The sequence below is a fragment of the Tympanuchus pallidicinctus genome, unplaced genomic scaffold, assembly GCF_026119805.1.
Source record: "Tympanuchus pallidicinctus isolate F22 unplaced genomic scaffold, pur_lepc_1.0 scaffold15, whole genome shotgun sequence".
Lineage (NCBI taxonomy): Eukaryota > Metazoa > Chordata > Aves > Galliformes > Phasianidae > Tympanuchus > Tympanuchus pallidicinctus.
Window position 1 is genome coordinate 20,729,865 of NW_026294669.1, and position 22,481 is coordinate 20,752,345.

Below are 22,481 nucleotides of genomic sequence, written 5' to 3' on the forward strand. Positions count from 1 at the left end.
CTTTTAAATTTATTATTTTTTCCTGAAACACCTTAATTCTGAGATATTCAAGACAAAACCAGATGAAATGAAAGGAAAGGGACAGAAAACCTGCGTCCCCCTAGATCTGGGAGGGAATATGTCACCAGGTAATACAGCAGATATCATCCTTCGCTTCCTGAGCCGCAATGTATGGTCCGGTGAGTGCTGAAATGATGCAGTCCAGTTTCCAAGTAATATATTTCTGACCAACCTCAGCAACACATGAGGTTTGATGCTCTGCTTGGCTCATCTCTCTCCATTACCTCATGTTCCCTGTGAAAGCAGCAGAAGTAAAGCTGCCTGCTGAAGCTGCCCAAGAATGCAAGTGCCATTCTCCACCTTAGTAACGCCACTTCCTCCATAGCTGAATGAGTGATGGGAGGACACAAAGTAGATGCATAGCTCTTCTTACAGGTTAATTCAGAGAAATAAATTAAGTATCTCTGGAACACTAGATGTTTATTCTAATATACAGTGGACTCATCTGAAAACATGCTACAAACATTCAGTTATTTTTACTCATGTATCCTGAATTGGCTATAAGATAACAAGAATGGTAATTTACATGGGATGAACATCAAGGGCTTTCATGACTTTCTGGAGATTAAATCGACTGGCAAGAATCTTTTCCTGCGTGCACTGAGCCAATCTCACTTTGACATGGCAATGTGGGATTTATCTGGCAAAACAAAGGAGTGCCCAACTAGCAGGGCACCTGTTTGCAATTACATCTAAGTACAGTGGCCATGCTGATTACTCCACATTATTCTTTCGGAAATCTTCCATATAATAACAATGTTTTGTTGCTTACAAGGGAAGGTTATTATTTTGACCCAGCCACAGTACTGACAAACGTAGTCATAAATCTACCTTCTGAGAGAACACTGGCACAGAGAAGTAATACAGGGCTGCTTAGCATGGGCAGTTACATGCACATGGGACTGGATCCAATCCAGCTATCACCGAGAAGACATACTGTAGTCTAAGTCAAGCTTTGGTCTACGAGGAATGAAGCAGACTATGGGGTGCCATCTCTGTTCCTTGGCTGCTGGTCTGTGGGAATCCGCCAGCCCTGAGCATCATAAAGGGCAGGACACTGGTCTGGTGGTTGGCGACCCTGCACACAGCAGGGGGTTGAAACGGAATGATCATTGTGGTCCTTTACACCCCAGCCATTCTATGTGACACAGAGACTGATCACGGATCTAAGCAATGTGACCCTGACAGCTGAAACAGCTTTAAAAGGTGGCAACAGTTTTGGGTTTTTTGTTTGGTTGGTTGGTTTTGGGTTTTTTTGTTTGTTTGTTTGTTTTCCTCATATTTGAATCATTCAAACTTCAGAGATAATTTAAACAGAATAAAGAATCCATTTCACTCATAGAGTAGTTCACGCAGTCCTGACACACCAGCATGGGATAACTAAGATATTAAAGGCAATTAGAAATCTGACAGCTCTGCTCAGTGGCCATATAGACACCAATTCTTTGCACAGAAGCAGTTTAGTTCAGAGTTTGCTACTATGTGAAGAGGACCACATTGCTCCCCATGATTAGAAGAAAATACCTCCATGAAAACCTTATATTTGAGGTTAAAATAAAGCCAAAGCTGTCTGCTTCGACTTGTTTATCTAATTCTTCTGTAGGCTTTCAAAATCAACCTGGTTTCACTTTTGGGAATGTGGGCACTGCTATTTAAAAGCCCAGCTACAGATCTAAAAGCCTAATTTTGAGCACTTCGATGTGAAACTTGCAGCCTTATTTACTGAAGGAAAATAAAGGCTATGGAATACCTTGAAGATAATGCTGGGGAAGGTATTAAGCTGCTTGCTTGTAAATCTCACAGTATGATACTGCTCACACAGTGAGAGAATACAGTTCTTACCTTCAAACAAGCACTTAAAACTACAGTACTTGTAGGCAACTTCGGAAGATGAACTTACTGACCTGGTAATTTCTGAGGCCTTTTTCTAAAGAGCAGAAAGGATCACAAACAACAACTGAGCCCACTTCCTCATATGCATGAGTAATAACAATGGATGAAAATTATTCCAATTATGTATGGACACAGGGTTTTTAGACTGAGTGAATAATCTCAATAATCTGAAAGCACAGAAAAAGCTTTGTAAATGATAATTGGAGGAAAAAAGTTTTATAAAAATCCTGTCTTCAGAAATTGAACTTAACCGTTTAGAGAAAACATCATTTTATAATGAAGATATATAAAAGGCCATTTCTATGAGTTCTATTTCTAGCAGACATTAAACAGTGATGTGCACTGTATGTATAGGTGTTTTTCTCCTCCACTTGACCTATCAGAATAAAGGAATAAAAACACTGAAAAAATATACTGCTATTATTGAACTCTGAAATTAGTCATAAAGTCCTAACTAGAATGCCATTTGAAATCCAAATCTTCAAGCGCAAAAATATCTCTGGGGAAAAAAAAAAATCATGGAAAGGTGTGGTATTTAAAGCATCAGTAGCAACACAGTATTAACGATGAGAAAAAAAATACCTGAGGATTAGTAGTTTCTCCTATGAGATTCACAATATTAATATGTTAAACATTAATTCATGATTCACACAAACCAAGCTTGATGTAAGCTGCTGAGCTGCATCTCAAGGCCTGCCTTGGCTCTTCCCCTCCAGGATGATGAGCATCTTTAAATGGCTGATTCCATTCAAGCCCCAAAAGTGACAGTCAAACAGGAGCCTCCAGAGCACAGAAGAGCTTTTCTAAAGTTTCAGTTACAGAAGTCACTACTGCAACAGCCAAGTGAAAAGCAGGGCTTAACCCACTGGCAGTAAAAGAAAAAAGCTCTTCTTACTGTTCTTTTCATGCAAAGGGTCCTCATCCCTCTCAGCTTATGTAAGCACATGCAGACACAAAGGAACTGAGCTTTCTTCTAAAACCATAGAAGACAGGAAAAAAAGGAGATACAAATAAAAGGTCAAGTAAACCTGGTTTCCGTGTTTTTATTAAAACAGAGAGGACTTCTGAGGCTATGAAACATGTATTGAGTTTAGTCAACTTAATAACATAGCTGGTTCCTGGTAACAGGGACAGAGCATCAGAGAGTAAGCTGTTTCCACAAGATCAGAAGAGATCCTTGTGTTATGAGACAAGCTTTTTGTGCTCTTTGCAGTAGCCACGGAGAAAGATAAATGTGTGCAAGTGGACATGACTTCATACAGCACTAGTTAGGTACAACAGCCAGCAAGACAATAGCAACCTCAACTTTTTTCTTTACTTTACTGTCCATAGCCAGCATTAGTCACAAATCACATTATTCATGTGGACAGCCATCTCACCTACCTGACAACAAAACATTATCCTCTCCCTGATGAATCACTGATCAATAGGACAGCAAATGAACCATTATATTATTCAAACAATCCCTCTGAAGTTGCTGCGTACCATGAGAAAAGCAGAGTGCCAAAGAACAGGAATTACCATTGTTGAAAACAAGTGAGGAGAAGCACTTTTTCCATGTTCATCCATAAGATGACAGCAGCTACAAGTCTAGCACTAATTGTAGACTGATCCACTACAAATAAAGTTGCAGACAAATGCCTTTTGTGCTAGATATCAAAGCTAGTATTTTCTTATGTAATGGAGCGATTAGAAGAGGATCAACATAGCATCCACTACTAGAACAAAATCTCAATATTAGACAAACTCAAGTCAAGTATTAGATGGAGAAAACTTATTTCAAGGACCTGAATGCGCTCAAATGCAACGAGTACTCATAATCTGGATCAAACTCCTCTGCATCTTGAGACTAGGTCTGGTTGTCACTAATCCCACTTACACATACTCTTCACTTCTTGGAAGGGAAAAGGGATTTGGCTTTCTCTATTCAGTGCAAAGCTATAGAAAACAGCCAACACAACAATAATTGGAAGTGACACAAAAATGCACAGACAGCTTAAAAAGGAAGCTGCAGAAGTTATTTATAGACCACTGACAAACATGAAGTTAAATTTCACATCTACCTACAGGGTGTTATTTTATAATGATACTGAAGCTCAAAACACCCTTACACCAATCCCAGCTCATTCAGCTACAAGTGCCCTATCTCAATTTTTAGCTTATTATGTATAGTAAGATTACATTGTTAATAAAGATGGTCCTCTTACTTTTTCACTTCGTGCTCCTTGGGGGAATCAGAGACTGTGGTGGCTGCCTAAGAGCTAAGGAGTACTCACAAGGGAGCATTTAATTCTCATTGTGGAGAGAGATCGCCACTCTGCAAATTAGAGCTAAGGAAAAGAAAATCGCAGGTGATGGGTCCAGCTTGTAGAATCCTGAAATGCTACATCACTTGAATATGTTTTTATATTAGAATATTTTTTCTTAAGAAAACTGAACACAATGGAAAAAGTAGATATGCTAACATAGAACAGGTTGGCTGTGAGCGCTGTTTTTATTCATACTTCATGAGACACAGGAGAGGAAAAAAAGGACTTTTTTGCCAAATATGTATCTACAATTTTTTTCCTGGCAGTATTTATTCCTCCTCCCTTTCCTCACTTCCCCTCCAGAAAACGGAAAGGGGGGAAAGATTGAGTTTTTTCTGTTGCATTTTTGATTGAGTTATTTGTTTAAGGACATGTGGCCTACTTTAAACTATTAAACTTTCACCTTGCCTTCATTTTATTTGCCCCTCTGGAGATGGTATTTTCTCAGGAGAGGAACAAGCATATGTCAGCCCAGACTCAACTCTTCAGCAGCTGAGGTATTTCTCCACATGGAAGAAATGACAATTGCACATTTTGCCTGGAAGATGTAGGAAACTAAGACAGCACCTCACACTATATGGAAAACCATGCAAAATGAATAGATCTAGTCTGGACTATTTCAGAATGGTAATGGTCAGCCAGGAAAGCATGTCAAAACTGTGTAATTCTCTTCCTCTTGAACTCATGCAGATCTTGTTTATATCCCATGCACCTCAGAAACCAAGATTGAAATTAATTGTATACAAGTCACCAAAGAATGATTTATGGTTTTGGCCATCACCTAAGGTGGCAGGGTTTTGCTTCATTTTCCCCAAGTCCTGCTCAGACACCTCTGACTTGCAGAGATATCTACTTCTTTTCAGGCCTCTTCCCTGTCAGAACAGCCTCTTCACTCCCAGACTCCAAAGGTGTTTCTCTCTTCTCCCATTTCTCTCTCCCATTTCAGGAATACATCTAAATCTCTTTCCCTCACCCACCTCCAGCAAGATTCAGAGATGAATCTTCACAAATCCTTTCTGCCCAAACTGAAGATTAATTGTGGAGTATAAGTGATATAGATGGACAAAAAAGTAGTAAGAGCTCAAAGAATTCACCATTTGACATGGGACAATGACAGATCGGAAACTTACATACTGATGCTGAAGTGATATTTCTGTAGACACTAATACCATTTAAGTTTTGTTTGGTTTTGTGGTTTTTTTGTTGTTGTTTTGGTGGTTTTTTTTTTCCACAAGACAAATGCACTTGGGAAGCAAGTGCAAGAGATGGGCTGAGACAAATCTCAGATGGCTACAGAAGCCTTCTGATGCCAGTGCTCTGACCTGGCTCAGCTGTTCTGCTGGTTGCTATGATGCTGCCTTTCCAGTTGTATGAATATTTTGCAGATGAAGAACACGAGGACCACTCTGCTAAGGGTGACGTGCAGTTATTCACTCAAGACCTCATTTACTCCTGTGGCGCTACACCAAAACAGCAGCAGTCGCCAACTGCATGAAAGATTAAACAGAGAGTACCTATAAATACCCACTTTAGAAAAATTCATAAATAAATCTGAACTGGAAAGCAGTACTTAGTATGAATTACATTTGTGCACACACACTGTGTGGCTTTTGGGAGACAGATGAGAGAGGGCCATAAAAGCAGGAGACAAGGAGACACCTGCAGGCACACAGACAGGCACATAGCAAGGCCACAGGGGAGTTGCAGCACCATAAATGCCAAGAGACCTAAGGATGGAGAGCAGTATCAAGAAATGCACTAAAAGTAAGGACTACCCAGAGGTTGCTATGAACTGGGAAAAACATTTGCAAGCAATATGGCTTCAGAGATGAACCCTGAGACACACAGGAGCAACATCATCTCTAAGGAGAAACTATAAAATTAAAGGCTGCTTATCTTCCAGTTATTAAAAGGTGCAAGTAAGGAAATTGTCGGCTCCTATAGCCTTGGCTGTGTCCTTTCACTTGCAAAAAAATGAAGTTCAGAAGAGTTGGTCTCCCTGGCTTGCAGTGCATCCATCCATGATAGGTAAGTTTGAGACATACTCTTCCAAAAGCAGTGCCAATATGCCAATAAGTTAACTTTAGATAGCATAATTAGGCTTTTATGTCTACACAGAAGTAATAACTTCTGCAGATTAAGGCTATCTGAATCTGAGCACATTTGGCACACTCTTGTATAGACTGCCCAACACCTCCTTACGAGTCTATCTCCAAACCAAGGCAATCTCCTAGCACAGCTCCCACCTGCAACCCAGCAGTGCAATTAGACATTCAGCACACGCAGCCATAACACACACAGCTGTAATTAGCAGTCCTTCGAACATTTCTGCCTGCAGATAAGTTGGTACTAATTTACACTGCGTATTTTCTGAAAGCTTTCCTTTCATCAGAGGCAATACTAGAATGCCACACTCATTATCAGACTCAGGGAAACACTACAGCAAGATGCTGAACATGTCAGTGCAACACTTCTGGGCTGCCCCTATGGCTGCTGAGTTCTGTGATTATCATAGTGAACAAGATCAGAACAGACCAGTGAAGTTTCATAAGATTTCTTATAAATAGATGTGCTATGGATAGAATTTTTAAGACCATAACTCATATTTTAAAACAAAACACTTAAAACTCCTGTTTTCTAAGTATTAGCAGGGCATCAGAAGGTAGAATTTGTCCCTTAGGCTTTCTTCAGGCTGCCCTAACACACTTCCGTACTGCACATACACAAAAAAGAGAAAGGTAACAGTGGCAATAAAGAGCTGCAGCAGGTAGCACAAACCTAAGATGCACTCTGCAGGAAGCATTCAGACACTTCTCCTTTTCCAGGTCCCACACAAAGAGCTGGCTGAATACAGCCTCCAGCTTCCTACTGATAAATGGTAGGAAGTACTCAACTCTCACATTTTAACTGCTACCTTTTTTCAGCTCCTTATTTTTTATTTCTTTTATATTTTCACTCAGATTGAAAAAAAGATATTCTTGTAAAAACCAGGTCTAAAACAGAAGAATAAGAAATCCACACTTCTCTAGCACTCTATTTAACAAACCCTTCTGGTTGTATTTCTTCCTTACGAAATAGTAATTTCTCCATCTCAGAACACAAGTCTTGCTAGTGTTTCATACAGTTCTCCCCCTCCGGTCTGATTTCATCTCACATGGTACACATGAGACAACAGTGACATTCCTAGCATTTGAAGGACAGCCACACTAACACAGCTATTTCAGTTTGCCATCTCAAACCTAACATCTTTCTATTCATTTCACTTAATTACTGAATAGAAATCACTTGGTTTTTGTTAGTTCCCTGCTCATGATGAGCTTAGGGCATTGGCAAGGTTTGTACATTCTTGGAAAATTTTAATCATCAGATTGGAGAACAGCAGCTCTGAAGGACAGCTTCCAGGCTGAACTCGTTAGCCTAGCAGATCTAAAAATGACCATGTTTAACACTTCTTCCTCATTACTTCAAACACTGTATCTTACTTTTCCTCATCTAAGCACCTCTATCATACCCCATTTTGGCTAACGCCTTTCACCATTTAACACTTGTGAACCCCATCTCCAGAACACATGTTTAGCACACACTGAGCTACTTGGGACACGTGCATCTCTTAGCTCTTTTGTTTTCCCTGATTTATTTTTTCATGGTTCTTCCCCATTTCCAAAACGCACTTTAACAATCCATTAGCTTTAGCCATTCTCTCATCACCTCCACTTCTATTACTGTTTTGTGTGAGTCACGCAACAGTCACAGCATTTGCATTTGGAAATCCTCTGAGCTACCATTTCAAATACCTGCAGCCTGCTGCTCGCTCCTCCCTTCCCTCTAGTCCCACCTCCTTTCTCCAACATGCTTGTTTGAAATGCCAGTACATTTATAGAATAAGCTCTACTTTTAAATGTGCAAATCTTCCCTTATGCTTTAGTCCCATAGGATTTGAATAAGAGAATTCCGGGGGAAACAAAAGGAGAGAAAATTAGCACACACCAGATCCCACTCCAAACATTTATATCACTTCTTCACCATTATTTACCTGCCTCAAAGCTGATAAAGAAAAACACTACGTTAGCATTTTAACTTGCAGAAGCGTGCCAGTAAAACTCTTTGCGAGTTTCTGAAGGACTTATAAGAAATTTATTCCCATCTGATTTATCTTCATTGGAGTTGGCTTTTTCCAGCTGTAATTGTCACAGCCAGCATCTTGGCTGTTTGTTGCTACTGCCTGCCCCTTATTTTGAAGCAGAATTATGCCACCCCAATAACATCACAGACTACAAAGACTGCACAGTAGGAAATGGAACCCTATAAGGCCATAGATTCAAATAACGTAAAGAACTGATATTCTGTGGATGAAGGAAAATTTTACTCCAAAACCAAAATACTACTGGAATGAAATCACTACCACCAGGAGAGACATGGCTCCAATCAAGTCAGAACAGATGCTGGGTTTTGTTATGTTTCCCCCTTATTTGAACATACATTAACAGTACTTTAGCAAAATTTACAAAATAATTTGAGAAAAACAAAATAATTTATAGGTTTAATGACAAGGGGTCTTCTACCAGTTTCTACTCAGGATTTGTTGCTCCAGGTTTATTTAGTAACTCTGTAACTGCAGCAAAGACTATTGATAGAGACAGATAAGCAGTTGTAATGAATCATTGATCAGGTCCGCAAGGACTGTTCACACATTCTTGTACTGATGGAAGGTTTATGACGTTTTTTTCACCTCAGTGCAACTGTCTGAAATCAGCACTGTGACCAGAAATTCTGGGTGATCAGTCAGGAACCTGTTGTCTGTAAAAGAGTCAGATGAGAAACAGAGCAAGTTGCCAGCACAGAACAGAAACTGTGTTTTTTTCCCACAGTATTCTCTGTAATTGGAAGTCTGTACTCGGACCACAAACAAATCCTCAAAGTGCCTTTGAGGATACTTGCCACCTTCTTTTTTCTCTTTACCTGCATGCACTAAAGGACTTCAGTACATGCTCCAGATAATCTTAGTATCCTCCTCTATTTCACTATTCTGTCTACCAGCGTGTGTTTCACACTCTCTGTATGAGCTTTCCCATTTCCTAACCACCTGTTCTGCTAGGTCTGTTGCATGTTTTAACTTATTTATTGGGAATGAAACGTATTTCTTAAAATTTTTACCTCCATAGTAATTTTACCTTCAGGGTTAGGAAAAAGATTTGAAAGATCTTTGCCAGCATTGAGGGACAGCTTACATTGTAAAAGGAAATACATTTTTTCAATAAAATCATAACTCATCTCCCAAAGATGCTTCCCTATCCACACATATTCACCTGGTTAGCTATGACAGCATGCAGAAATCCAAACAACTGGCATTAATGCACCATGGTTTTCTTTGTGTTTTGTTTGTTTGTTTTAAACACATTTCATTGTAAGGTACAAGTACCCAGAGCATAGAAGTTATTATATTTGAGGTAAGGAACTGTGGCAAAATAAAATAATCAACAAAATTCATTATGTTAGGGATTTGCAATGGAAGTTTCTTCCAATTAAGTGACAATGTTAAGTCAACAGAAAGTAAATCACAGAATCACAGAATTGTAGGGGTTGGAAGGGACCTCCAGAGATCATCGAGTCCAACCCCCAAAGATCAGTATTTTTAATTTAATGCTAAACATGGCATTGACAACTAATACATTGAACTACACAAATTACATTTTCAATAAATAATTCCTATTTTTAAGACTAAACAAATTTAAAACTGAAAGCAATTCATCAGGATTTCTCATTCTTCTGAGTACTACTTTAAGTACAACAACTTCCATGCACTGATATTGAAATATTGTCACTTGCACTCATTTCAAACATTCTTAATCAAAAAATGTTCTTTAATACATCTATAGTGTTCACAGCATTGGTATAATGGATGTTTATTATATTATGGATCTGTATTATAGGGAAAAGGTAACACAACAAAGATGATTGCAGATTTTGTTGGACTACCGACAGCCTCTCTCTCACTGGATCTGTCTATGCAGCCCAGTGAGGAACTCTTAGCTTCCTATAAGGGCTACTGCCTTGCAGGATCAAAACAATTTTCTTTTTTGAGCCTGAGGAAACCTCATCATGGCTTGCACATTAACAATCACTTTGTGGATTTAAGTCCTCCCTGATGTCTGATGTGTACTTTGGAATGCAACAACACTGAATGCCAAGAATAGGGACAATTTTTTGCCAGACACCTGACTGAAGGGGCCTCTATGTGAACTTCTTAAATTTAAACACATCATCATTTATACATTTAGCCCTCCTCCTAAAAATGCTGGTGGCATCCACCATACTTAGATGTTCATACTAAAATATTTGTGCTTACCCTCAGTGCACAGATCTTTAAGGAAAATCCTGGATGGATCATTTTTTGGAATGCAACAACACTGAATGCCAAGAATAGGGACAATTTTTTGCCAGACACCTGACTGAAGGGGCCTCTATGTGAACTTCTTAAATTTAAACACATCATCATTTATACATTTAGCCCTCCTCCTAAAAATGCTGGTGGCATCCACCATACTTAGATGTTCATACTAAAATATTTGTGCTTACCCTCAGTGCACAGATCTTTAAGGAAAATCCTGGATGGATCATTTTTTGGCTACACTCAGCACAAGTCTTAACACCACCATCCTCCACATCACAGCTACAAAGCATTGCAAGTAATATACTCTCAGACCATTTCTAACAACCAGTTATTTGGCTTTAACTTAAAAACAAAAAAAAAAAAACCCACACTTAACAGAACTTATTTATTTTCACAGTTTATTTCTGTGAGTTTTATTGCCTATCAATAGATCAACTTAACTTGCTTCAGGCATTAACAACAGTACATTAGTAGGCCAATTATAACGCTAAAAGTTTAATTTGCAAACTAGTACAAATCATTGTTTCACAAAATGAGGTTTCCACCCTATTACTACCATATATTAGCAATGCCAATTTTAGTCTAATTGAGGGTTTGATTTAAGATGTTTAAGTCAATCTTATTGATAAGCAGCAGCATCTGCAGCCTATTAGGGATTATCTGAAAGTTTACAGAGAGACCTAAAAGCACAGCTGTAAAGATAATTTTGTTGTTCCCTACATCACAATTACTTTCAGGAACCAGACGAAGGATGCCAAGGACAATCCCAGCATGAAAAAGTTACCACTAAGTGATACAATTTGTCATTTATTTTAATTAGATGAAGTTTTCTTCTTCAAGGCAAAGGAGAATTTAAATGTTGGTTATTGTACTCACAGAGTTTCACAGTAAACTTGTAGAAATATGCTGGCCCAGTAAAGGACTACTACACTCAATTGACCACAGTTTTCTTCTTGCAGATAATCAAACTAAATGGATACAATATTCTTAAAACAGTACATTTGGAGTTTTCTTCTTTGTTATATTTAACGTGCATTCTCTGGGTTATGGTTAGGGACCTGAAGATGCCATCTTTCCTGTCAAGGCAGTGACAAAAGTCTGGGCTTATTATGGTGATAATTTTACTCATAGGGCTTCCAAGGGAATCTCTCCTTTACTAGAGGCCATGAAAGCAGATGAACTTTGATTCTTTTAGTCTCTAAATATGCTTCTAAACCATGTAATCAGGCTCTTTTTGTGATTGCAAAGTAGCAAGAGAAGAGCACTCAAGAAAATGAATAGCATCCCTGTCACCTTCCTGGGAGAGATTAGTGCCTTCATCTTCCATATTATGGAGAACACTATTAAAAATGACATACAAGCTTGCAAACAAATATTAGAACAGGTGTCACCATGCCTGCCATTAACAGTGTTAGACACAAATGTCTCTGTCAGTACAAAAATCTCATCCTTCTCACTGGCTACAAACACCTCCATCTTGTGCTGTTCCAAAATAAGATGGGTCAAAATGACAGAAAAATCATCACTAGGAGTTGAACTGTTTGAGTTTGAGAGGACAGAATCAATTTGCCCGATTTCAAATAGCACTGCAATATCATATTTAATACATTAGCACCCCAGTTAAGAGAGATGGTTGGGAAATAGCAGGAAGATAGCGAGATAAATTGTTAGGGATGAACATAGAAAAGGAAGAAAATAAAACCATCAAAAATAAAGGACTAAATACTTAAATGAAAAGTAAAATATATAGGTACAGCTATTTAAGGTATGCAATCTTAGAAAGAACGTGGGAGATCATAATCCCTCAGCCTCAGGCCTCCTCTCAGCTAGCCAAAATATTTCTTCTTCTAGTCCATGTTGTGGAGAAAGCACACGGATAGAAAGGAAGTGTTAGGGGAGGAGTCTGTGGCATGGAGATGCCATCTATCTCATCAGGCTTCAGCTTAAGCCAGCACTATCTGCAGGCCATTCAACTTTATCCTTGAGAATTCTGACAGTATCTTGAAAATATTTTTCAACATCTGAGAGGCCTAAAGAACTTATAGCTACAGGAAACTTTTCCCCTCATTTTATAGGGCAAAAATTGCTAGTGTTCATAAGAGCTTTGTTACTGAAGATCCCACAAAAATAGACAATGCAGAAGATTGCACTGTTTTGCTTATTAAGCAGCCTTATTGTTTTAAGCAGTAGTCAATTAATCACTGAAAATGTTTCTCTGACTATAATTAATAACTACAGACAAAAGACCATAGGCAAAAAGACAAGTTAAATCTTGATAAAAGCAAACATCCAAGAAAAGATTTTCACTCTTTACTACTCCTGGAGTTTGCAAATCACAAACAGAATCTGTGTCTGAACTATTGAATGCAAAGACAGAGGAAGTATGATCCTGTTAAAACAGTCATTTTCAAGCCTTTGTATGCAGGAAGAGGAAACAGCTACACAGACAAGGACTAAAAGTAACAGTACTGCATAGGTAATAATGGATACAGAAAGGCACTCCAATCATTTTTCATACAGAAGCATTAAAACGCACAAACTCTTACAACTTCACAAAAGTCTGCAAATATGAGTACTAAATCTCACAACTGATGGCAATAGGGAGCAGAAGGTGAATTAAAGAAGCAGGCATTTTAACTGGTTGTTCAGATGCCATCAAATGTCCCAGGCACTGCAGTACCCAAAACTGGTGAGCAGACCCAAGAGCTCCTAGCCACAACAGGCAGGGAGGGGCCAGTCTCTTCCCTTCTTCTCCCTCACTCCCACTCCTTCCCCAGCTCCTGTGACTCCCCTTCAACCTTCCACTACATTGGCAGCTTCACAGGAGATGGCTCACTGTTGCTGGAGCTACTGCCAGGCTAGCAATGCCTGTATCAGCATGAGGTTATGAAAGGTAAGGGAATAGGATTGCATACCACCCCCCTTCACAGCAACAGCAAGGCAGTGACATGTTTTGTCTCCTGAAATCACCAAAGCCACCACCCACTGGTTTACACAAACTGAGCTGCTCCTAGGCATTCGCAATCCAATAAGCTTCACTAGATGACATTGATTTCAGAAGCCCAGCTGACATCTAGATGGTACAATGAGGAGTAATACAGTGTATTTACAAACTTCCACCAGTTTTTGCAAAAGTTTATATTGTTCCACAGTGCTTGTTGCCCCACACATACCAGGATAGGTTGTAGAAGAAAATTCTGCAAAACAAGAATTATAAAACAACATATGCCCTGCTTTGATTCCATCCATGCCAACAGGAGTTGTAGCATAAATAAGCTGCATTTTAAATATACCAATCATCAACAGGGCTAAGCCAAGGGGAAACCTTGCAAATGGAGTTTTATATAAGTACAGATTATAGGCTTAACTCTGAAGAACTTCAAATTCATCAGCAGCCAGCCTCACTCCTCCAGTAAAAAACACAAGATGGGTTTGGTCTTGGAAGTTAAATTGAATATTTAAATACAGCATTCCTATTTAGAGTAGGTGTTCCACAAACGAAGCAGCAAATATTTACAGTTTCCATTTTATGTATAAGAATGTACACATCACGATATAATATATTCATTCCTACCCTGTGTATGTGCTAAGTAAACATAAAGACAAGGATTGCATGCATTATTTCTTGCTAATTTACCCTAAGAGCAATATATTTAACTTCAAACTCAATTTCCATTCTTCCCTTTGCAACACATTTCATACCCTAAATTATGAATGTGCAACACAGGATGTCATTTGGATGTCAAGGAAGCAATCAGCTGAAGAAGACTATCATTCAGAAACGATTTAAAGGCAAACTGAAAACAATTTTTTTAAACCTTTAAAAATGCTACAGTATATTAGGAATATAAGAATTGCTTCTACTACTGCCTAGAGTGTTGAATTTTTATTCATACTTAGGATTATTGCCTTCACAAAGTACTAAATCCAGCAAGCACGTGGCATAAATTATGACAGTGATTTCCATGTAAATATAGACCACTGAACTCCAGAAGTGCAGAATAAAAATAAGAGAAAAAGAAATCTTAACAAATGTACGCCAGAGGCAATAGAGCTAAAACACCTCCAAGACCAAGATTCAGACTAACTCCAGAAATGACCACATTCTTCCTGACTCCATCTGCAGTGGCTCCAGACACAGTGCTCCTTCTGCCCCAGAATTGGACACTGCCCTAAGTCCCACATCACAGTGAGACTGTGGAGGACTCAACACAAAAATCTTTAGCTATGATCTGGAATAATCCTCTCTGATGAGCAAGTCACCCCTAAACATGAGATGTGTTAGGCTGCATAAGATCGTTATCAGTCACTAATGGCAAATCCCAATGTCACTGTGAAGTTATACAAAGAACTACTCAAGATGCTCCAGTGCAAGGAATTGACCCTTCCAATGTTTTTACATGCTAAGTAAACATGTATTTGTTTTGGTTATAATACTGTTCTTGTTTTCTTTCTGCAATTCTGACATTCAAATGGGCAGTTTGGGACTGTTAGGCAAAAGCCTTCCAAGGTGTTCACAGCTATAGATGCAAACAGCAACCTCTGTTGCTGGGCCCATATGCACTGCCCCAGTTCCACCCTTAAGGCTGCAAAGAACAAATCTTTCTCCCAAGAACTCATCTTGGTCCAACAGATGAATTTTTGACTCCATTTACAGTCTGTAATTGCTCCCAATCAAAACCAGTCATTTCTTTCCGAATGTTACCGAATCACAGAAACACCAAGGTTGGAAAAAACCCACAGGATCATCCAATCCAGCCATCCACCTATCACCAACAGTTCTCACTAAACCCTTTTCTTAAAGCTCATCTGATGCAATCAAAGGAATAACACTGTGCAGGGCTGATAGTGAAAAACTAAAATGGAGATATGCTCAAACATACAAATTAATAGGAAACACTAAGGTTTTACCACTTGCATTATGATGGCAACCAGGAATTACACTGATAAGAAGCTTCACTGTTTGCAGTCACTATGAATTTAATTGTATTTCATATTTTGCCCTTTTCACTGCTACTCTATATTTACTGCAGAAGTCTATGTCAATAGGCAATACCTTCAAGAAGAGCAGTATGAACTGTACCTTTCAGATACTTAAGTTTCTTCACAGCTAACAGATATCTACCTTGAAAGCAAAAAAAAAAAATCTTTATCAAAGAAGGAAGAATGCTCAAGAGAACATGGGTAGGAGAGCTGCTGCCCAGCTCAGGAGTTCAGAGCACAAACTGGGGGAACCTGACAGCCACAAAAGCGCTCCTGGAAGCAGCAGTACATCTGAGCTTCATGCACACAGCTGAGCACTTATGACTGTCAAGGAGATGCTGTATGGCACAGAGTCTGGTATGAAGCCTTAGCCTATGCAAACCAGTAAGCGAGTTCCTACAAAAACAATCCTGACCCCAGTAGAGAATGGTTGCTTCATAGACAGTCTTCCTAGAAATTTGGATGTTGCAACCAAAATACACTATTGCAATGCATAAAACAATTGATACAGCGCTGGATTTCATTTGCTAGGACATATAAATAACCGCAGACAAACCCAAGAGAACTTGCACATTGGGATTTTTGATTCAAACTCAGACTTTGGATCTATATCGAAATAGGAGACCACTAGGGAAGTTGCACTCGCAGTATTATTCTTTTCAAGTAATAGTATGGGTAAATAAAAACAGTTCAGGAAGGATGTGCTGGTATTGTCTGTGACAGTGAATTAACCATCAGGGACCAATTCCTGTCTTTTGTTAAGCATTTTCAGAGAGATAAAGGCAAATTTCACATTTTTAAGAGTGGAGAGTCTCCTCCCAGCCATCTTCCAGCCCTAGCTTACAACGCTTGAAACACTAACAGCTACAGTACTCCAAGGATGGAGAATTTCTGCTTTATTTTACAAGTGCAGGAATATTTATGTTTCCATTTTCTTTCTGTAAGCATGAACTGAAGCAGGAGGAGAGCACTGAAACATCTGGAAAGTATTGGGAAGAACACCTTTACAGGTGCATCTGTAGACCGACTCAGTTCCAGCTGCGACACTCAAACTGACACTCTCTGCTCCCCAGTATAAGCAACTGAGAGAATCTGAATTATTCTTTAACTCAGTAATTCAAATATTCAGTTGCATGAGTAAGCCAGTGTTATTCCTAAAGCTTCACTATGGAAAAGCTTAATGAGAAATTCAGCCTTGTTGAATGGAATATAATAAATACTATAATAAATAAATAATATTCTAAATAAAAGTTTAGAACTCAGCTGAAGGCTGAAAAGTCTCAAAAAGCACCACAAAGACTCAGAAGACCAGCATAAGGAAAGTGATAAACATTCACATTTCAACTAGAGAGGATAATTTTTGTATTATTCATTTTGTATAATATATATTTATATTGTATAATTACAAACTGGCAATATTATATGGGCATTTTTTTTAGTTCCAATGTTTCAAAGCTGTAGTTGATTTCATTTCGGGTTTTTACAAAGCTATTTCCAGCAAAAGATGGGTAGGCAAAAAAAAAAAAAAATTGAATAACATTAGAACCAATTCAATTTAAAAAGAAGGCCCAGCTCTTTCAATCCAAAAGCCAAGAGTCCATAATTTACCTTGATCTTTTCAAGGAGCGTTGATTTGAATTACTGACTTGAAAAGCTATGAGATTTAAAATAGTTGGGGGTGAAATCTCAAAAACCACATTTCTTCTGCTGGGAAGGCAAGACTCCCATCCAGAAAATGGCTTTTGGTCATGGAAATAACATCTAAAGCATTGAAGTAATAGATTGTTTTTAAAATCAATAATGAGCAGCAGTAAAATTGAACTTTAATCAAAACTAACAATTGGCAAAACTTTGAAAATAACTATGTGAAAAGTCATCTAAAACTCTACTGAATATTAAGTGAATCACTACAATATGGAGAAAAACTCTTTTCAAAGCCCCGTTATTCTAAGATACAGAACTCCAAGAATGTTAAGCCAGGATCTGTCATGCAGAACTGAAAATGGTATTTTGTTCCAAGTAGTGTCTGTTATATGTTGCATTATATTCCTTGAAAACAAACTGTATTGATAGTAGGCAAGAATAATTTTACTTAATCTAAATATGTAGGATTCCAGAAAAAGGCAGACAGAAGGCCAAAAGCATGAATTATGCATACTGTATTGTTAAACTCCTCTCCTACTTTACAGCTGCAGCAGGTTTTGCATGGAAAAAGAAATTAGGGTGGAACATATATTGAACAATTTTCTCCATAACTGGTTCTTACTCACCTTAAATGTAAAATTTTATTTAGCTTCTATCATAGGGAGATGTCCTTATTAGAGTAGCACATTTACATGGGTCCCTTTGAAAGGATTTAATACAAACAAGTCTGAAATAATTGAAGGAAATATTTTCTGACTGTTCTCAACAGAGCTTAGTGAAGAAGAGTGCAGCAGGAAAGAATTATTTTATTATATTGATTTTCCTGGAGGGGAAAAAAATAAAATCGAAGTAAGGTAGGTCAAATAAACCAATTCTTTTTTTATAAAAATCAATACAAACTTGAAGAACTTCAGTGAATTTACATGTCAAAAAAATGTTATAGCAGTATTGTGAAACAAGATCTGCACATTATTACTCTAATAAGGCAGGTAATAGAAGAGACTAACTTGGTTCATTACCACACAATACTATTTTTTAAATTGTTTGAAGTACGATGCATACACATTCCTTATCCTAACCAATTCATCAGTCTGAGATATGACTATTATATACTACATTGCAACTCAAAAAACTTGTTCAATCACAACCACTACTGGCCTGCAATGGCTTGAAACACATCTAAAATATTTCTGCACATAACACCACAAAGAAAATTGCGCAATTAATTCTTTATCTAAATCAAAAATTCTTAGTCGCTAAGGTGCTTCCACTCTATGACAAAAAAGTACCCACCAGCACCTCCAAGCTAAACACACCAATTTCTGCTACTTATTCTCTGTATTTCACTGGGTGCTCAAGGTAGAAATGAATGTCTCCAATGTCTTCAGCACCTAACGTCCTATATTCTTTAAACTGAACTATTCTTTCAATGAGTAAATATAGTTTCCCACCTGATACTGAACATTATTCCCCTTCCCTTATTATACATCCAAAACAGTGTACTTGCTGTCCCAGATGCTTGAAACTAGGAATATTTTGGAGAAGAAACCTGAGCTCAGTGCTACCAGTTATTGTCACTAACATCAATCAAATGGATAGCAACCCTCAGACTGAATTTCAATTTATGGAACCCGCTCTGAGGACATAGATGTTATGTCCTGGCTGTATGACTCAGCAATCAGCTGTGAGACTCAAGGAAGAGAGGTTTTCCAGCCACTTGGCTTTAGGGCTTCATCCACACTGCTGCATCTCCCTCTAAATCAGGTTCTGCCCTAAAAAAGACAACATATTCCCTGCATTCCTTTTTTAGTTTCTGCTTTGGTCATTAAGAACACAAATTCTTTGTGTTGGGAATTTCTTTTTATGCACATTTAAAGAGCATCAGGCAACTTTTCCTAAATACATCAGAAAATGGAGACGACTGCTCACAGGTTCTAATCAAAGTTTTGGTACTGATTATGCAACTTACACTGACTTCACCAAGGGTACAGTTAACATGAACAGAACAAAGCGTCTGAGGTATCTCTTACCACTGAGTGTTTTCAAGAAAAACAAAGCTGGCAACAAAGGTCTCTCATGATCAAAAGACATTCATCACACCTGCAGATTAATAGAGGACTTGATCTGGTTTCTTCTCATCCCCCTCTTCAAGCTCAGAGTTGTAAATAACATTAAGAAATGGAATCGAGTTTAAGTATCTCCTGAGAGTATTAATTTCAGCAAACAGCAATCCTGTCAGAGATAACATTAAAATAGTATCACATCCTCCACTGATGTAAACTGGGTCAACAATTCACCAGATGTTAGGAAGGAACTCTTTACTCAGAAGACAGTGAGGCACTGGCACAGGCTGCCCAGAGAGGCTGTGGGTGCCCCACACCTGGATGCATTCAAGGCCAGGTAGGATGGGGCCCTGGGCATCCTGATCTGGTGGGTGGCAGCCCTGCCCATATCATGAAGTTGGAACTGGGTCATGTTAGCTGTCCCTTCCGTCCCAAGTAACTCTATGATTAATTATTCATAAATACCATGGAAAGCATACACTTACTTGTCTCTCTTTTTTCCTAATGGATAGAATCTGCCTTCCTACTACTACACAAACTAAATACTGCCAGGATTGCCAAACCTTTAAAAGATCTAGCAAAATATGTTTTAAGACATACAATGAATTTCCCCCCTCACCTCTCAAAGTATTCCAAAACAGTATTAGGCATTCTTATTTCAGCTTATACTTGGTTTTCAATAACCAGTTTATTTTGCATTTCTCATAAATAAAGACAGCGAAGTCATAACATGAGGAAAAATGCCATAATACAGAATCATAAAATCATTTACGTTGGAAAAAGATCTTTAATACCATCAAGTCCAACCATCAATCAGACCTCCCGAGTTCTATCACTAATCACTGGCATCATAGAAGAGCGTGCAGCTTTGCAGCATGCAGTATTTCTGGTCAAATACTCACCTGATTTCTCCAGGTGTTCTGTGGATATCACTTCATTGTTTCCCCATTTCCACCCTAAAAGTTCCCAATGAATACCAAGAAAATTTTCACCCAAGATATTCATTGTATATCTCTTTTCATCTTCAGTTAAAAGTACCGAGGCCTCAAACACATACCCACTAGTAAGGCAGCACAGAAAAGGATTGGAAAACTTCCCCAAACCCTAACTTCAGTCCACTTAAAAAAGAACAGATCTAGGTTATGTCTTCCCATGATCTGAGTTTGCTGTAGGAAAAATCCAGACCTTTGCAAACAAATTATAATTCTGTACTCATTTATAACAGTGGATAATTTGGCCTTTTTTTCTTACTGCCATTCAGTTTTTATGTTTCTTTTCCCTTTCTTATTCAGTACATTTTTTTTTTTTTCTATGCAGCTCTTAAATTCCTGCACATTTTCCCCTCTGCTGTATTTTATTTTATTTTTATTCATTTTTTCTCCTGTTTGAAATGATTTTTTTTAGAGTTTTGTTTTTTTGTTGTTTTTTGTTTGTTTGTTTGCTTGTTTGTTTTTTTAACTGATACATTCAAACGCCTTTTCTGCAGTTGTAACTTTACTTCAGGTGTAGTTTCTGGTTTTGATGTCAATAAACATCTATTACCACTGAATAGTAATGAAAAGAGCTTCTGTGAGACCCACTGTTTTTAATTATGCCTTCAGGAACAGTAGATACATTTGACTTACTTGTGCATACTTCACTACAGAAAATGAAAGTAAATACAAAGTAGAAGAGCTCAGATCCTGTTACTCACCACACACTTCTCCTGGCAACAAAATATCAGCTTTACGTCCCCCAGCAGGAGCACTTTCTCATTCGCCTTCTTCATAACTACCTCCTAGGATTAAAAAATTGAAAAATAACTAAGTATTCAAAGTAACAGCAGTATATGACAGCTGTGGAAAGAAAGACAACACAGTGCTTTCATTCTTTCCATTTGAGGAACACTATTCTATTACCCAGTCTCAAGGCTTATCCCTCACCTACTCAGGGATCTCCCATAGATTGTAATAACTAACAGTCAAGGTGTGTTTTTCTCATGACAGCTTCCACTTCGGTCAGCTGTGCTGGCTGACACAGAGACAGCCCTGGTGTACACTTCACAGGTCTCTTTCTTGAGCTTTACTTTACTGAGCTAGTCAATCAAGTCTCACCCTACCTTCTTTAGCATACAAGAAAAGAGAGTACTGAGTGCCTCACAAATAGCAAACCAGAAACACTGTCAGTCAAGCCAGTTAGTGCTAGCAAGCAAAATGAGACATCTGCCAAGGGAAAAATCATAGGTTCTCATTCTTCTTCCAGAAACCCCATAAGAGATATAGCCCTTCAATTCCCACAGGACAAGAGCCCTTACCCTAGGCCCATACTAAAGCACCCCTTATTATCAGCACCAGAGCAAAACTACAAACAAAAGATAAAAATGGAAACCTCATAAAAGAAAAGAAGCGACTACCTGAGAACTAGCAAAACAGCACAGAGTCCCTCACATACAGAGAAAAACCACCCTTAAGCCAACCTGGCCCCTAGCCATTATGTAGCTCCTGATCTGGGTAATCCACCCCACCTGCTCCCACTATCCTGCCATCAGCACAGCTGCTCTCCTGGTTCCTGGACAGCAGGTTCCTCTCTGCAGCTGGGCTCTGCTAAGCACCAGGCTCATGCAGTGCCCAGTTCTGACAGGTCTGCATATGCTGGCACTTGCTGACCAAGGAGCAAGTCATCCACTGTAAGAAAGCTTGCATGAGGGTGCATGGGTGCAAGTATGCTTCTAAAGTATTGATGGATGGAGCTAAATGCTTGTTCTATCACACTATGGAAGACCTGTGCTAACACGAGAGCACAGCTGGCCCAAAGATTAAAGAAGCATTTATGTGAGAAGGAATAGTTACAAAATATAGCCCATACTGTGCAGCATGCTCTTTGAATAGGTCTTTGTCTTTCTACTGAAGTGTTATTGCTTCAGAAATGCTATTATTGCTGATAATCATTTGAATCATGGACTAGAACAGTTCACTGCAGACCCAGTGAGTACACCGAGTACACTGCCAAAAAGCCTCTTGAATGCTAATAGGAGCTAGAATACTACAACAAATGCAAGTCTCATTTGTTGGTGGGTATCTGAGCTGTCCTCTCAGACAGTCATCTGGAAATGGTATCTCAGTACATAAGCATCAAGCATAGATGCAGCAAAACACTTTT

General features: G+C 38.6%; 1 long non-coding RNA gene across 1 annotated transcript in view; it reads right to left on the reverse strand.

The window, feature by feature from the left end:
* LOC128077000 (uncharacterized) overlaps positions 1-21,788 on the reverse strand; it is a 55,388-nt gene extending 33,600 nt beyond the window's left edge. The window contains exons 1-2 of the long non-coding RNA XR_008204766.1: positions 21,736-21,788; positions 21,037-21,120 (exon numbers count right to left, since the gene is read on the reverse strand). This is a non-coding gene — a long non-coding RNA (uncharacterized LOC128077000). The remainder of the gene's footprint in view (positions 1-21,036; positions 21,121-21,735) is intronic.
* Positions 21,789-22,481: the final 693 nt, after the last annotated feature.